Source organism: Somniosus microcephalus, unplaced genomic scaffold (genome assembly GCF_052327205.1).
Source record: "Somniosus microcephalus isolate GS21.2 unplaced genomic scaffold, FLI_Smic_1.0 unresolved_chr1, whole genome shotgun sequence".
In the NCBI taxonomy this organism is placed as follows: Eukaryota; Metazoa; Chordata; class Chondrichthyes; order Squaliformes; family Somniosidae; genus Somniosus; species Somniosus microcephalus.
This window is the reverse complement of record NW_028225179.1, coordinates 3,922,454-3,940,184: the sequence shown is the minus strand read 5'-3', so window position 1 is coordinate 3,940,184 and position 17,731 is coordinate 3,922,454. Positions and strand designations below refer to the sequence as shown.

At 44.8% G+C, this 17,731-nt stretch overlaps 1 long non-coding RNA gene and 1 other non-coding gene across 2 annotated transcripts in view; both read right to left on the bottom strand.

Annotated features, from left to right (window-relative positions):
• The window catches only part of LOC147093198 (uncharacterized), a 369,734-nt gene that overhangs the window by 30,448 nt on the left and 321,555 nt on the right, over positions 1-17,731 (bottom strand). The window lies entirely within an intron of this gene.
• trnai-uau (transfer RNA isoleucine (anticodon UAU)) lies at positions 4,619-4,713 on the bottom strand. The gene is made up of 2 exons: positions 4,676-4,713; positions 4,619-4,654 (listed from the first exon to the last, which is right to left on the bottom strand). It is a non-coding gene; the product is annotated as a tRNA-Ile (tRNA).

The window sequence follows — 17,731 nt, the reverse complement described above, 5'->3', positions numbered from 1 at the left end:
CAGTCCCGGATCATTCTGTGTCTGTTTAAAAGGGATGTTCTGTCAGTCCCGGATCATTCTGTGTCTGTTTAAAAGGGATGTGCTGTCAGTCCCGGATCATTCTGTGTCTGTTTGAAAGGGATGTGCTGTCAGTACCGGATCATTCTGTGTCTGCTTAAAAGGGATGTTCTGCCGGTCCCCGATCATTCTGTGTCCGTTTGAAAGGGATTTTCTGCCAGTCCCGGATCACTCAGTGTCCGTTTAAAAGAGATGTGCAGTCAGTCCTTGATCATTCTGTCTCTGTTTAGAAGGGATGTGCTGTCACTCTCATTTCATTCTGTGTCTGTTTAAAAGGGATGTGCTGTCATTCTTAGATCATTTTTTATCTGTTTAAAGGGGATGTTTACCTGAAATGCACCATACAACCTCCTTTCTGTTTAAACAAGTAAAGAGGTAGTATGATGCATATCAGGCGAATTCTTCAAGGCAGAATCAGACCAAATATAATAAGTTGAGAGGGGATGTGAAGATACAAATAAGATTGGCAAAGAGAGTATGAGAGTAGAATGGCGCGAAACATAAAATGGAACCCAAAAATCTACTACTGGCATGTAAACAGTAAGCGGGTAGTGAGAGGCGTGGTGCGGCCTATTAGAGCCAAAGAAGGCTTGCCAAAATTTTCCAATCTTCCCTCGATGCGGGGGAGGTGCTTGAGGACTTGAAAGTGGCAAATGTGACACCATTTTTCAAGAAAGGATGTAAGGATGATCCAATAACTACAGGCCAGTCAGTTTAACATCAGTGGTGGGTAAAGTTTTAGAAACAATACTCAAGGAAAAAATTAACAGGCACTTGGAGAAGTTTAAGCTAATGAAGTAGCGCCAACACGGATGTGTAAAATGCAGAACGTGCTTGGTAATCTAATTGAATGTTTTGATGAAGTAACAGAGAGGATTGATGAAGTGAATGCAATGGATTTTGGCTACATGGATTTTCAGAAGGCGTTTGACAAAGTACCACATAAAAGGCTGGTTAACAAAATTGATGCTCATGGAATAGGTGGGTCATTGGCAGCTTGTATCATGAATTGGCTTAAGGATAGAAACAGCGAGTTGTGGCAAATGGCTATACTTCAAATTGGAGGATGGTAGACAGTGGTTTTCCCCAAGGGTCAGTGCTGGGGCCACTGCCTTTTTTGACACATATAAATGACCTGTATATTGGAATACAGAGTAGAGTTTCTAAATTCGCCGAGGACACCAAACCTGGGGGTGTGGCAAACAGTGATGATGATGCCAATCGACTACAACTGGACATAAAAAGGCGAGCAGAACGGGCAGACAAGTTGCAGTTGGGATTTAATACAGATAATTGTGAGCTGATGCATTTTGGCAGACCGAACAGGGAGAGGGAATATACACTTAAAGGCACAGTTTTAAATAGTGTGCAGGGACAGAGGGACCTGGCAGTTAATGTGCATAGGTCCCTGGAGGTGGCAGGACATATTGAGAGAGTGGTTATCAAAGCATTTGTGATCTTGGGCTTCATAAATAGAGGTATTGAGTACAAAAGTAGAGAAGTTATGCTGAGACTTTATAAAGTGCTGGCTCGGCCACAACTGGAGTATTGCGTCTCACCTGGTCACCACACTTTAGAAAGGATGTGAAAGCCGTTGAGAGGGTGCAGAGGAGATTTACCAGAATGGTTCCGGGGATGGGGGATCGTAGTTACAAGGAGAGGTTGGAGAAGCTGGATTTGTTTTCATTAGATTAAAGGAGGTTGAGGAGTGATTTGATAGAAGTGTACAAGATTATGACGGGTTTCGATAGGTGAGACAGGGAATGGCTTTTCCCACTATTTGTCGGTACAAGGACTAGGGAATTTAAGATTATGGGCAAGAGATACAAGGGGATGTGAAGAAACAAGATTACGCACTGGTGATGACCTGCACTTCCCTGCCGTGGGAAGTGGTGGAATCAGAGACACTGAATGTTTTCAAGGGGAGACTGGATAGGCATTTGAGGGAAACAAACTTGCAGAAATACGGCGATAGTGTGAGGGAATGGTACTGACTTGATTGCACTACATAGAACCGGCACTGTCTTGATGGGCCGAAATGCCTCCGTCTGTGCGATTATGACCCGATGATTAAATCAGATGAGTGCACAGTCACGGATCATCAATTGTATAAGTCTTTTTAACAGGAGTGCGAATTTAGCTGTGATGACCCCGTTGTTAAGGTTGGCGGGGTTCAGGCCGGGACTTGAACCCGGGATTTGAACCCGGGATCTCTCGCATTTATTTAAGCAGCGAAATTCTCTGAGAGAGAATCAGGTCTCTGGACCAACCAACCGCCGATTTTGGGCTCCAAGTTGCATTACGTTTCCCTGCGCTGTTGTGAGCCCAGTTCGCAGAGGACCTGTTCATTAATATGAAATATGTTTATATTATCCTAAATCCACTGCTTTATATGAGCCGTTTCCCTGAATCTGCTCACAATTCTCCCCATCACAAGAAGATCTGGGCAGCAGTGATCACGTGGCCAAATGGATAAGGGGTTTGACTTTGGTGCGTAATCGTTCAGTTAGCAGATGATTGCAGATTCGAGTCCTGCCGCGGTCGTTTAAATAACTGGGCGAAACCTTTTCTTCCCTGTTCTGAATCTGCCTTCAAACCGGCCATTTATGACAGCCCCTCACCTAAAGATAATGGAAAGCCATTTGCTTATATGAGCTGCTTGTACATGTTCAACATTGTAGGTCTGTGTGCACGGGCAGGACAAGCGGTGAAGGGGACTTTCTTTCAGAGTATTTCTGCTTCGAAGCAAGTAGCAGGAAATAGAAACATAATAGATAGCAGCAGGAGTAGGCCATTCGGCCTCTCGAGCCTGTTCTGCCATTTAATGAGATCATGGCCGATCATCCGATTTCAGTACCATGTCCCTGCTTTCTCCCCATACCCCTTGGAATGGTTGAGCACAGTGAAATCCATTGTGATCTGCACACGTGAGGTTCGAATCCCGTCCTCGTCGTTATTCCATTACACGTTTGCTGCTGATAAATGTCCCGAGCATTTTACTGAATTTTGCATAAAATAGGCTTTGTAATCGCAATCTCGTCAAAATCACACTGGTGATTCTGGTCTGTGCCCCTGCACTCTTCATATCTTGTTAAAATTAAAACAGACCACTGGAGTTATTGAATGAAGGTAGAGCGGAAATCGGAGATTGAGAACCATCTCTACCTCTCTTCCTTCCTCTGCGATTGGCACCAAATGAAAAACTAGTGGGAACAAAGCCGAATGGTTAGGGAGCATAAACATAACTTTATCATTTAGGAGGAAATGTAATTTCAAAAATATTTATCAAACTTAATGAGGAGATTTTCTGTTTTAGTGTCTGTAGTTGAGAGATAAATAATGGTCAGGACAATGGGGAGAAATCCGCATTCTTTTCGGCATACTCTCATGGGATCTGAGGCCTCGGTTGAACGTCTTCCAGGAAAGACGGCACCACTGACAGCGCAGCACTACCTCAGTACTGAACTGGAGTGTCAGCCTGGATTATGTGCTCAAGTCGCTGGAGTGGGATTTGAGTTTGTTACCGCTGAGCCACGGCTGACACCTACACTCAGTGCATTCGGCTGGAGTGAAATGACGGAGATAAAGGGAACAATGATAATGGAGTCAAACATCAACTTGGCGCCCTAGAAAAATTGCGCATCGTAATCGGCCGCCCTTTATAAAAAACGCCCAATGTATGTTTCCATCGATTTCATAAGCAATGATAATCAGGCCTGTCTATAATGGGCGGGGTCGTGGTCAGTCAAAGATCATACTGTGTCTGTTTAAACCGGGTGCGCTCACAATCCCGGATCATTTAGTGCGTTAGTCTATTTTAAAGAAAAGCGATTCCAGTTGTGATGACCGAGTTGGGGAGTTTTATCTAAATGCGGCGGGCTCATCTTGGATGTGAACCCAAAAGCTCTCGCATTTTAATTTGCGAAATATCCCTAAGCGAAAATCATGCCCCAAGACCAAGGACCCGCCGATTTATGCCTGAAGTTGCATTAGGTTTCTCTGCTCTAGTGCGAACCCAGTTCGCAGAGGCCGTGTTCATTAATTTGAAATATGTTTATCTTTTCCTAAATCGACTTATTTTTATGAGCAGTTTTCCTCAATCTGCTCCCCATAACAAGAAGGTCGGTGACAACCTAATTGTGGATATGGTGTTTGGGCGATTGTCTGTACGTAACTTCTGTCCTAGTAATTCTCAACATCATGTTCAGGTGAATCGTTGTTTGTGTTCAACATGATGTTGGAAAAATGTACAGATAACTCGTGAGTTTACACATCTTCTCGCTTGTGCCAAAGACCTAGTCACTGCATTCAAATGGAATCTATTTCCTGCACATTATTCTTTGCCTGAAAGTTCCTGGTTTAACAGTTAAAACTGGTCCTACTTCCCTCCTGTCCATAAGTAACACTGAAGGGCTCCTTTAATACTCCCATTCTTTATTGGAACACGGTGGGCCTGAGGAACCTAAGTGCCCACGTGGATCAGCTAATAAATGGATGGTTTGCGGAAACACCAGTTGTACTTTCTGCTCCGGTCGAAGTATCACACCGCACAACTAGTGACTGCTTTAGATGAGGCTCGAACGCACAACCTCGGCATTTCTCCGAGCCTGTACACTTATATAAGTACCGCGCGCTAACCGATTGCGCCACTAAAGCTGCGCTGGATAAATGTTTGTTATCCGTGCTCATTTACTTGCACATTTCAGGTTGTCCAATCGTGCGGGGGCGCAATGTTGTTTAATTGAGGCGCATTGGGTGGACTTATATGAAAGAGTGAAGCAGGAGTTACTCTCATATGTTAGCGGGCTGGTGAATTTTCCAAAGGCTGCACCAGATCCTGGTGTCATAAACACTGAATATTTTTACCTGACTCCTGAGTTACAGTCTGCAAAATGAGAACCGATGAAAATTCATCACATGCAAAACAAAAAACGTTTTAAAGTTTTGCCAATGATTCGTTAACCATGTGAGTTACCGGTTGATTAATGACGATAACAACAAACTTCTCACACAGTCTACTGAGATGTATGTAATAGAATAAACAGTTTTCTTAAAGTTAACTCCTCGATGTGGAATGTAATCCGTATCGCAGGGTAAGAGTATTTGTAGATTTCAATTGCTGTTCTGAGCTGTTTCTCTAATTATTTAATGACCAGCAGTTTCCAAAGTGTAGCGGTTATCACTTCCGTCTAAAGTACAACAGGTCTTGATTCATTCATGTTTTGCCGGTAGAGATTAATAAAATACATTAAAACCACACGGTATTCTCCTTTTCTCTATACACTTCTGTAAACACGCAAAATCTACAGAGATACCGACAGTGTGAGAGATCATTACAGGATCCTGCAGCGCTGCCTCTGTTAATAGCAACAGTTCGGAGCCGCATTTCAGATGCGGCAACAAACCCATGAGTTGGTTTGCTGTTCCCCAGGTCCCGGAGTGAGTAAGGCCACGACAGCAGCGAAGTTCAGGCCGTCTGTCCGGTCCCGCTCTCACCAAGCACCCACTGCCGGCAGAAAGCAGCGATTGCAGCCTCAGAGAGGAAAAACTGCCCATCGCTGTGAAACAAGATGTCACTGAAGCAGAGGAGCGCAGAGATTTGCATCTGCAGCGTGTAGGTGAAACAAGGATAAAAGCAAAAGATAGGAAGTAGAAAAACAAAAGTGGCAGTCAGAGAAAGCAACGGTTTAAATCAAACATGGCCACAGTAAATAATAATTCTAATAGGTCTAAGAGCGTTAAAAAAACAAGCCTGAAGGCTTTGTGTCTTAATGCGAGGAGCATTTGTAATAAGGTGGATGAATTGGCTGCGCAAATAGAAGTAAACAAATACGATTTGGTTGGGATTACGGAAACGTGGCTCAAGGAAGGCCAGGACTGGGATCTCAACATCCAGGGGTATTCGATATTCAGGAAAGATAGGCATAAAGGAAAGGGAGGTGGGGTAGCATTACTGGTTAAAGAAGGGATTAACACAATTGTAATGAAGGATATTAGCTCTGATGAGGTGGAATCTGTATGGGCAGAATTGAGAAATACTAAGGGGGAAAAAACGTTAGTGGGAGTGGTTTATAGACCTCCAAACAGTAAGGCGGAGGTTGGGGATGACATTAAAAGAGAAATCAAAGAAGCGTGCAATAAGGGCACAGCAGTCATTATGGGTGACTTTAATCTACTTATAGGTTGGGCCAACCAAATGAGTAACAATACTGTGGAGGAGGAATTCCTGGAGTGTTTACGGGATGGTTTCCTGGACCAATATGTCGAGGAAACAACCAGAGATCAGGCCATCTTAGACTGGGTATTATGTAACGAGAAAGGATTAATTAGCAATCTTGTTGTAAGATGCCCTTTGGGTCGGAGCGATCATAATACGATCGAATTCTTCATTAAGATGGAGAATGAAGTAGTTGACTCGGAGACGAGGGTCCTCAATTTAAATAAAGGAAACTATGATGGTCTGAGGAGCGAATTGGGTAGGATAGATTGGGGAATGGCACTCAAAGAGTTGACGGTGGATAGGCAATGGCAAACATTCAAAGGCCGACAGGATGAACTACAGAATTTGTTCATCCCAGTTTGGCATAAAAATAAAACAAAAAACGTGACCCAACCGTGGCTAACAAGGGAAATTAGGGACAGCATAAGGTCCAAGGAGAGGGTATATAATTTGGCCAGAAAAAGCAATAATCCTGAGGATTGGGAGCAGTTTAGGATTCAACAAAGGAGGACAAAGGGATTAATTAAGAAAGGGAAAATAGAATATGAGAGTAAGCTTGCAGAGAACATAAAAACTGACTGTAAAAGCATTTATAGATATGTGAAGACAAAAAGATTGGTGAAGTCAAGCGTAGGTCCCTTGCAGTCAGAATCGGGGGAATTTATAAAGGGGAACAAAGAAATGGCATACCAACTAAATACATATTTTGATTCTGTCTTCACAATGGAGGACACAAATAACCTCCCAGAGATGCCGGGGAACATAGGGTCTGATGAAAGCGTGGAACTGAAAGAAATCAGTATTTGTAGGGAAATGGTGTTAGGAAAATTGATGGGACTGAAGGCCGATAAATCCCCAGGGCCTGATAATCTACATCCCAGGGTACGTAAGGAAGTGGCCCTAGAAATAGTAGATGCATTGCTGATCATCTTCCAGAACTCGATAGACTCTGGAACGGTATGCATGGATTGGTGGGTAGTTAATGTTACCCCACTATTCAAAAAAGGTGGTAGAGAAAAGGTGGGGAATTATGGACCGGTAAGCTTGACATCGGTAGTGGGAAAAATGCTAGAGTCCATTATGAAAGATGTAATAGCAGAGCACGTGGAAAGCAGTGACTGGATTGGACAAAGTCAACATGGATTTACAAAAGGTAAATCATGCTTGACTAATCTACTGGAATTTTTTGAGGGTGTAACTGGTAAAATAGATAAGGGAGAACCAGTGGATGTGCTGTATTTGGACTTTCAGAAGGCTTTCGATAAGGTCCCGCATAAGAGATTAGCGTGCAAAATTAAGGCACATGGGATTGGGGGCAAGGTATTGACATGGATAGAGAACTGGTTGGCGGACAGATAGCAAAAAGTTGGAATAAACGGGTCATTTTCCGAGTGGCAGGCAGTGACTAGTGGGGTACTGTAAGGATCGGTCCAAGGACCCCAGCTGTTCACAATATATAATAATGATCTGGACGATGGAATTGGATGTAATATCTCCAAATTTGCAGACGACACAAAGCTGGGTGGGAGGGTAAGCTGTGAGGAGGATGTCGTGAAACTCCAGCACGATTTGGACAGGTTGGGTGATTGGGCAGAATCATGGCAAATGCACTTTAATGTGGATAAATGTGAGGTTATCCACTTTGGTGGCAAAAACAGGAAGGCAGATTATTATTTGAATGGTAATAGATTGGGAGAAGGGGAAGTGCAAAGAGACCTGGGTGTTCTTGTACACCAGTCGCTGAAGGTAAGCATGCAGGTGCAGCAGGCGGTTAAGAAGGCAAATGGTATGTTGGCCTTCGTAGCAAGAGGGTTCGAGTACAAGAACAAGGATGTCTTGCTGCAGTTGTACAGGGCCTTGGTGAGGCCACACCTTGAGTGTTGTGTGCAGTTTTGGTCGCCTTACCTGAGGAAGGACGTGCTTGCCATGGAAGGAGTGCAGCGAAGATTCACCAGGCTGATACCTGGGATGGCAGGAGTGACGTATGAGGAGAGATTGTGTCGATTGGGCTTATACTCACTGGAGTTTAGAAGATTGAGAGGGGATCTCACCGAAAACTATAAAATTCTGTCAGGCCTGGACAGACTAGATGCAGGAAGGATGTTTCTGATGGCCGGGGAGTCCAGAACCAGGGGTCATAGTCTAAGGATAAGGGGTAAGCCATTTAGGACTGAAATGAGGAGGAATTTCTTCACCCAGAGAGTGGTGAACCTGTGGAATTCTCTGCCACAGAGGGCGGTGGAGGCCAGTTCATTAAGTATATTCAAGAAAGAGTTGGATATATTTCCTAAGGCTACAGGGATCAAGGGATATGGGGAGAAGGCAGGGACCGGGTACAGAATTTGGATGATCAGCCATGATCTCATTGAATGGCGGAGCAGGCTCGAAGGGCCGAATGGACTACTCCTACTCCTATCTTCTATGTTTCTATGTTTCTAAGGATGTAATGTTTGATTTCGATCGACTCATTGTTTTGGAAGCGCTGAAATTGAATCTCTGTCCAGCAGATGTTGCAACTTTACGTATGAAAAGTGCCCTCGAGGTGCAATCGACAAATTTGGAGACGCCGTGTATTGGAACAAGTTAAAGGATCAGCACAGTTAATGCCGAGAACAAATTAAACAGTAGCTCAGGTTGATGAACCTTGCACTGGTGAGAATCCTGGACGGAGACTTAGAGGAAGCGACAGTTGGAAGGGCTGTACTGCGATTCTAACACTTCTCCAAGCACATTCCGGGCAAGCCATCGACAGTAAAAAGAGGGTTTGGAACGGGAATGGAACTGCGGGCACACCTCTCAGTCAAAATGCAATGGACAATACATGACAAATCCATTTGATTTTACGTTTGATAACCAGTTGATTGGGCCTGTATTCTGGACAGAGTGACTCTTTAGTCTAGGGTTATGAATCTCGCTTTGGGGATTGCAGATTGAAATTTGCGAAAGGTGCCACGTGAGCCTCTTTTTAATGTCGACTTCTAATATTGGACTTGAGCTCAAAACCTGTTCTAATCCACCTAAGAAATGATCGTTCAGGACCCAAATCATTCTCCATCAATCTCCAGCGGCTTAGGAGGAAGGTCAGTGCAAATGTCATGTAAATATCATGGCTTTAAAGACAAACAATTAAAGTATTTTTTTATCAAGCAATCACAGGTGATGGTTGTAAGTATATTTGTGTGTGTCCATATTAGATACGAACTTATTTGTGAGTTGCTGTTGTGTTAGATGTAAATGCATTTGCACTTCTGTTCGTTACAAATATATTTAGATGTACCTGTATTATTTATTATTGTATTGAGTGGAGGAATCTGTGTCAGTTATAAATATATTTTTGAGCGCTGCAAATGTTCAGTCCGGCCCCATTCTACCTTCTCATTGACCCACATGGGACACGGCAGACCATCTGATACATTCGGATTCAACTCTTGCTTTTATTGATACTTAGAAAATATAATGTTTAGTAAGTAATAACTCTGCATCCATTATCCTCTCTGATACCTCCTGAGCGTCCCGTACTCTGTCTGATAGGCCCGGAGCGTCCCTTACCCGCTCCAGAATCTCTTGAGCATCCCTTACCCTGTCTAGTACATCCGGAGGGTCCCTTACACTGTCTGGTACATCGGGAACGTACATTACCCAGTCTGGTACATCCGGAGCGTCTCTTACCCTATCTGATACACCCGGAGTGTCCCTTACCCTGTGAGATATAGCCGGAACGTCCCTTACCCTGTCTGATACATCCGGAGCATCCCGTACCCTGTGAGATATATCTGGAGCGTCCCTTACCCTTTTTGGTACATCTAGACTGTGCCTTAACTTGTCTGGTATATACGGAGCGTCCCTTACCCTGTCTGGTAAAACAGGAGCGTCCCTTACCATGTATGGCAAATTCGGAGCGTCCCTGAAACTGTCTGGTACATCCGGAGCGTCCCTTACACTGTCTGTTACATCCGGAGTGTCCCTTACCCGGTCTAGTACAACAGAAGCGTCCCTTACACTGTCTGGTAAATCCGGAGCGTCCCTTAAACAGTTTGGTATATCCGGAGCGTCCCTTCCCCTGTCTATTACGTCCGGAGCGTCCCTTACTCTCCGTGATAAATCGTGAGCCTCCATTTTCCTTTCTGACAACCAGTTTGCCAAAATTGCATATTTCACCCTTCATCCGCAGCTATGTAGAACTTCCCATTGCTCACGCTCAGCAACTGTTTAGGGAAAAGCATCAACTAACAGGTGAACAATCCCAGTTCTTCAGTTAGCCTCCCCAGTGCACTTCATTTCCCAAGGAATGTTCTTGTACAATCGGGCTGCTTTGGTTGCAAAGGCCGGCCTTGCTTTCGCAGAGCTTGTCTGTCGAGAGTTCCCGCAGGTCTAAATCTATCGACTGGTTTCAAAGCATCAATTCAGATTGGGGCGAATGGGACATGTGCCCCAGGATCAGCGGTGGTAGCAGAGCACACTTAGCGGTTTAAGTTGGAGAAAGTAAATGTTAGATTAAGGTAATACCGCAGGAAAGTTACAATGACATTGATGGAGGAAAGTAAAGGAGGGCTATTGATTGTGGAAGGAAGAGAAATCTGTGCCGTGACTCGGATTCGGACCGAGGTTGCTGTGGCCACAGCGCAGAGTACTAACCGCTATATGATCATGGCGCCACACATCAACTACTGGAGCTCTGCTCTGACCACCACAAAGTAACACACGGCACTGCTTAGAAAAGATGGAGATTGGTGAAGAGTTAAAAATCAGCACCGCCAGAAATTAGGAAGTGGTGATTTTCGATCCAGGCCCCGCAGCGACTGAAGCATTCATCCAGAATGGCAACTAGTGCAGCCGCAGTTACATTTAAAAGAATTTTAGCCTTTTCACACGAGAAGAAGCTCACCCCTAGAGATTCATTAAAAAAATGGCCTGGCTGGGAGTCGAACCCAGGATCGCCTAGTTTACTAGACAAACGCTTGTGACCAGCTCAGCCAGGGGGCCGAATCCCAAAACAACTTCGCGCCTCCACTCATTGATATCTATCAGCTACCAGTCACTGTCTTCTGGACTCTCAGGCCGTTTTTTATTTCTCCAGCTCTCTTGTCTATTCCTCCACGTGTCCCGATGCTGTCTGTATCTCCCACTTAATTTGCCTCAGTGTCAATCTGTGAGGTGATTCTGAATGATTACCCTATGTTTGTGTCTTTTATGAAATAAATGAGGGGATCAGACAATACTTCCTCTGACACTGGGGAACTAATGAGCCAACATTTATAACAAGATATTATTATTTGTGATGCAGCAAATACAATATTCCATCTTGAAAGATTCAGGTTCAATTCTGTGCAAAAGAAACTTTGACCCCCAACGTGTTTGCAATTGGCCGCATTCTAATTTGACATCACAAATGCCACCATTGCACCTCAAGGTGATTAATATCTAAGAAACAGAGAAGTCATGCAGTGAAAGTATATTTGTAGAAAGGGTTGTGAGACTGTGGAATGCACTGGCCCAGCAGAGCAGTAGATTTAAAACAAGGTTTAAAAACCAGCAGCGTGTGGGAGGAAGGGGAGAGGGAGGCAAGACAACCACAGAAGATCACAACAGAAAATGCTGGAAAAACTCAGCAGGCCAGGCAACATCCGTGGAGAGAGAAATAGAGTCAACTTTTCAGGTCGAAACACTATGCCAAGACTGAAAAAGCACAGGAAATGAAACAGATTAAAATGCCAGGCTGGGAGAGAACAAAAGAGAAGTGAAGAGACATTAAGGGATATTCAAAACCAGACGAGATGGTGATAGGAGTAGTGGAGACAAAAGATGGCTCTAGATTAGGTGTGAAATGCGCTGGCAGAATGAGAGACAGCTGGCATATGGAAGAGAAAAAAAGGGGGAGGGCAAAAATAAAGGTGTGGATAAAAAATATAAGTTAAAATATAATGGGGCCGAGGTTATGACCTGAAATTTTTGAACTCTATGTTGAGTCCGGAAGTCTGTAAAGTGCCTAATCAGAAGATGAGGTGCTGTTCCTCGATCTTACGCTGAGCTTCTGTGGAACAATGCAAGAGGCCAAGGACGGTGAGTCCTGAGTGGGAATGGGGCGGTGAATTACAAGGACAGCCGACCGGAAGGTTGGGGTCATCCTTATGGACTGAACAGAGGAGTTCCGAAAAGCGGTCACTCAATCTGCGTTTGGTCTCCCCAGTGTAGAGGAGGCCACGTCGTGAGCATCGAATACAATATACTAGATTGCAAGAAGTGCAAGTAAATCGCTGTTTCACCTGGAAGGGGTGTTTAGGGCCCTGGACAGTGGGAAGGAGGGAGGTATAAGGGCAGGTATTGCATCTCCTGCGCTTGCACGGGAAGGTGCCGGGTGAAGGGGAAGGGGTGTTGGGGGTGATAGAGGAGTGGACTAGGGTATCACGAAGGGAGCGGTCCCTAGGGAATGCTGAAAAGGGAGGTGAGGGGAAGATGGGTTTGATGGTGGGATCACATTGGAGGTGGTGGAAGTGGTGGAGGATGATCCGTTGAATGTGGAGGCTGGTGGGGTGAAAGGTGAGGACAAGGGGAACCCTATCATGGTTCAGCGAGGGAGGGGCAGTAGTGAGGGCAGAAGTGCGGGAGATAGAACGGACATGGTCGAGGGCCATGTCTACCACAGTAGAGGGGGTTCCTTGGTTGCAGAAAAAGGAAGACATGTCGGAATTACTGGTGTGGAAGGTTGCATCGTCGGAGCATATGCGGTGCAGATGGAGAAACTGGGAGAATGGAATGGAGACCTTCCAGGAGGCAGGGTGAGGAGGAAGTGTAGTCCAGGTAGCTGTGGGAGTCAGTGGGCTTGCACTGAACTTTGGTCAATAACCTTTCCCCAGAGATGGAGATGGGGAAGTCGAGGAAGGAAAGGGAAGATTCGGAGATGGACCATGTGAAGGTGAGGGAAGGGTGGAAATTGGAGGCAAAGTGAATGAAAATGTGAAGTTCAGGGCGAGAGCAGGAAATGGCACCAATACAGTCATTAATGTACCGGAAAAAGAGGTGAGGGAGGGGCCCGAGTAGGACTGGAACAAAGAGTGATCCACATATCCCACGAAAAGACAGGCATATTCACATTTTAAAGCATTTGAGCAATATTTGAGATTTAACATAAAACATAGAAAAGTAGAAGATAGGAGCAGGAGTAGGCCATTCGGCCCCTCGAGCGTGCTCCGCCATTCAATGCGATCATGGCTGATCATCCAAATTCAGTACTCGGTCCTTGCTTTCTCCCCATACCCCTTGATACCTTTTGCCTTAAGAAATATATCCAACTCCTTCTTGAATATATTTAATGAATTAGCATCTACTGCCTTCTGTGGTAGAGAATTCCATAGGTTTGCCACTGTCTGGGTGAAGAAATTACTCCTCATTTCTGTCCTAAATCGCTTACCCCTTCTCCTTACACTGTGTCCCCTAGTTCTGGACTCCCCGTCCATCGGGAACATCCTTCCTGCATCTAGTCTGTCCAGTCCTGTCAGAATTTTATAAGTTTCAATGAGATCAGCTCTCATTCTGCTAAGCTCCAGCGAGTATAAGCCCAATCGACCTCATACGTCATTCCTGCCATCCCAGGTATCAGCCTGGTGAATCTTCGCTGAACTCCTTCCATGGCAAGAACATCCTTCCTCAGATAAGGCGACCAAAACTGCACACAGTACTCAAGGTGTGGTCTCACCAAGGCCCGGTACAACTGCAGCAAGACATTCTTGTTCCTGTACTCAAACCCTCTCATTACGAAGGCAAACATACCAATTTCCTGCTTAACTGCCTGCTGCACCTGCAAGCTAACCTTCAGCGACTGGTGCCCAAGGACACCCAGGTCTCGTTGCACTTCCCCTTCTCCCAATCTATTGCCATTCAGATAATAATCTGCCTTCCTGTTTTTGCCACCAAAGTGGATAACCTCGGATTTATCCACGTTATATTGCATCTGCCATGCTTCTGCCCAATCACCCAACCTGTCCAAATCATCCTGGAATTTCTCGGCATCCTCCTCACAGCACATACGCACACCCAGCTTTGTGTCATCTGCAAATTTGTAGATATTACCTTGTCTAGATCATTAATATATATTGTGAATAGCTGGTGTCCAAGGACTGAACCCTGCAGTACACCACTAGTCACTGCCTGCCACTTGGAAAAAGACCCGTATATTCCAACTCTTTCCTTTCTGTCTGCCAACCAGTTCTCTATCCAAGTCAATACCTTGCCCCCAATCCCATGTGCCTTAACTTTACACGCTAATCTCTTATGCGGGACCTTATTCAAAGCCTTCTGAATGTCCAAATACACCACATCCACTTGTTCTCCCTTATCTATTTTACCAGTTACATCCTTTAAAAAATTCCAGTAGATTAGTCAAGCACGATTTACCTTTTGTAAATCCATGTTGACTTTGTCCGATCCTGTCACTGTTTTCCAAGTGCTCTGCTATTACATCTTTTATAATGGACTCTAGCATTTCCCCCACTACCGATGTTAGGTTTACCAGTCTGTAATTCCCAGTTTTCTCTCTACCACCTTTTTTGAATAGTGAGGTAACATTCGCTACTCTCCAATCCATGGGTGCTGTTCCAGATTCTATCGAATGTTGGAAGATGATCAGCAATGCATCTACTATTTCTAGGGCCACTTCCTTAAGTACGCTAAGATGTAGATTATCAGGCCCTGGGGATTTACTGGCCTTCAATCCCATCAATTTCACTAACACCATTTCCCTACAAATACTGATTTCTATCAGTTCCTCCCTCTGGTCAGACCCTATGTTCCCCGATATCTCTGGGATGTTATTGTGTCCTCCTCTGTGAAGATAGAACCAAAATATGTATTTAATTGGTCACCCATTTCTTTGTTCCCCATTATAAGTTCCCCTGATTCTGAGTGCAAGGGACCTACGCTTGACTTCACCAATCTTTTTCTCTTCACATATCTATAAAAGCTTTTACAGTCAGTTTTTATGTTCCCTGAAACCTTACTCTCATATTCTATTTTCCCCTTCTTAATTAATCCCTTTGTCCTCCTCTGTTGAATCCTAAACTGCTCCCAATCCTCAGGTTTACCGCTTTTTCTCGCCAATTTATATGTCCTCTCCTTGGATCTTATGCTGTCACTAATTTCCCTTGTTAGCTACGGTTGAGTCACCTTATTTGTTTTATTTTTATGCCAAACTGGGATGAACTAATTCTGTACTTCATCCACGCGGTCTTTGAATGTTTGCCATTGCATATCCACCGTCAACCCTTTGAGTGACATTCCCCAATCAATCCTACCCAACTCGCTCCTCAGACCATCGTAGTTTCCTTTATTAAATTCAGGACCTTAGTCACTGAGTCAACTACTTCATTCTCCATCTTAATGAAGAATTCTGTCATATTATGATCGCTCCGACCCAAAGGGCCTCGTACAACAAGATTGCTAATTAATCCTTTCTCGTTACATAATGCCCAGTGTAAGATGGCCTGATCTCTGGTTGGTTCATCGACATATTGGTCCAGGAAACCATCCTGTAAACACTCCAGGAATTCCTCCTCCACAGTGTTGTTACTAATTTGCTTAGCCCAATCTATATGTAGATTAAAGTCACCCATGTAGAAAGTCCTACAAGAGAGGGGGCGGTACTGGACCTAATTCTGGGGAATGTAGCCTGGCAAGTGGTGGAAGTGTCAGTAGGAGAGCATTTTGGCGACAGTGACCACAATTCGGTGAGATTTAAGGTGGTCATGGAAAAAGACAAAGACGGCCCGGAAATAAGGGTTCTAAATTGGGGGAAGACCGATTTTAATATGATAAGGCAGGATCTGGCCAAATTGGACTGGGAGCAGCTACTTATAGGAAAATCCGCATCAAAACAGTGGGAGACTTTCAGAAGGGAAATAGAGAGAGTACAACGCCAACATGTTCCTGTAAAGGTCAAGGGTGGGACCAACAAGCAAAGGGAACCTTGGATGACAAGGGATATACAAAAATGCATTAGAAATAAAAGGGGGGCTTTTGGCAGTTACAAAAGACTAAAGACGGAAGAAGCCCTAGAGGAGTATAAAAAATGCAGGGGCATACTTAAAAAAGAAATTAGGAGGACGAGGAGGGGCCATGAAATAACACTGGCGAGCAAAATAAAGGAAAATCCTAAGATGTTTTATAAGTATATTAAGGGCAAGAGGATAACCAGGGAAAGGGTAGGGCCCATTAGGGACCAAAGTGGCAATCTGTGTGTAGAGCCAGATGATGTAGGCGGGGTTTTAAATGAATTTTTTGCATCTGTGTTCACTATGGAGAAAGACGATGCAGACATAGAAATCGGGCAAGGGGGCTGTGACATACTTGAACATATTAGCATCGAGAGGGAGGAGGTGCTAGCGGTTTTAGCAGGCCAAAAAGTGGATAAATCCCCAGGCCCAGACGAAATGTATCCCAGGCTGCTGTGGGAGGCAAAGGAGGAGATTGCAGGGGCTCTGACACAAATTTTCAGAACCTCTCTTGCCACAGGGGATGTACCAGAGGACTGGAGAACAGCTAACGTAGTACCATTATTCAAGAAGGGTAGCAGGGATAAACCAGGGAATTACAGGCCAGTGAGCCTAACATCTGTGGTAGGGAAATTATTGGAAAAAATTCTGAGGGACAAAATTAGTCTCCACTTGGAGAGGCAAGGATTAATCGGGGATAGTCAGCATGGCTTTGTCAAGGGTAAATCATGTCTGACAAATCTGATTGAATTTTTCGAGGGGGTGACTAGGGGGGTGGATGAGGGAAATGCTGTGGATGTGGTTTACATGGACTTCAGTAAAGCTTTTGACAAAGTCCCGCATAGGAGACTGGTCAAGAAGGTAAGAGCCCATGGGATCCAGGGTGCCTTGGCGCATTGGATCCTAAACTGGCTGAGTGGCAGGAGGCAGAGGGTGATGGTCGAAGGTTGCTTTTGTGACTGGAAGCCTGTGTCCAGTGGGGTACCTCAGGGATCGGTGCTGGGTCCCTTGTTGTTTGTGATCTACATAAATGATTTGGAGGAGAATGTAAAAGGTATGATCAGTAAGTTCGCAGATGACACGAAAATTGGTGGGGTGGTAAATTGTGAGGAGGAAAGCCTCAGGCTACAGGACGATATAAACGGGTTGGTCAGATGGGCGGAAAAGTGGCAAATGGAATTTAACCCTGAAAAGTGCGAGGTGATGCATTTTGGACGGACAAATAAGGCAAGGGAATACACAATGAGTGGTAGGACCCTAGGAAGTACAGAGGGTCAGAGGGACCTTGGTGTACATGTACATAGACCCCTGAAGGCAGCGGAACAGGTAGATAAGGTGGTTAAAAAGGCATATGGGATATTTGCCTTCATTCGCCGAGGCATAGAATATAAGAGCAGGGAGGTTATGATGGAACTGTACAAAACGCTGGTGAGGCCACAGCTGGAGTACTGTGTGCAGTTCTGGTCGCCTC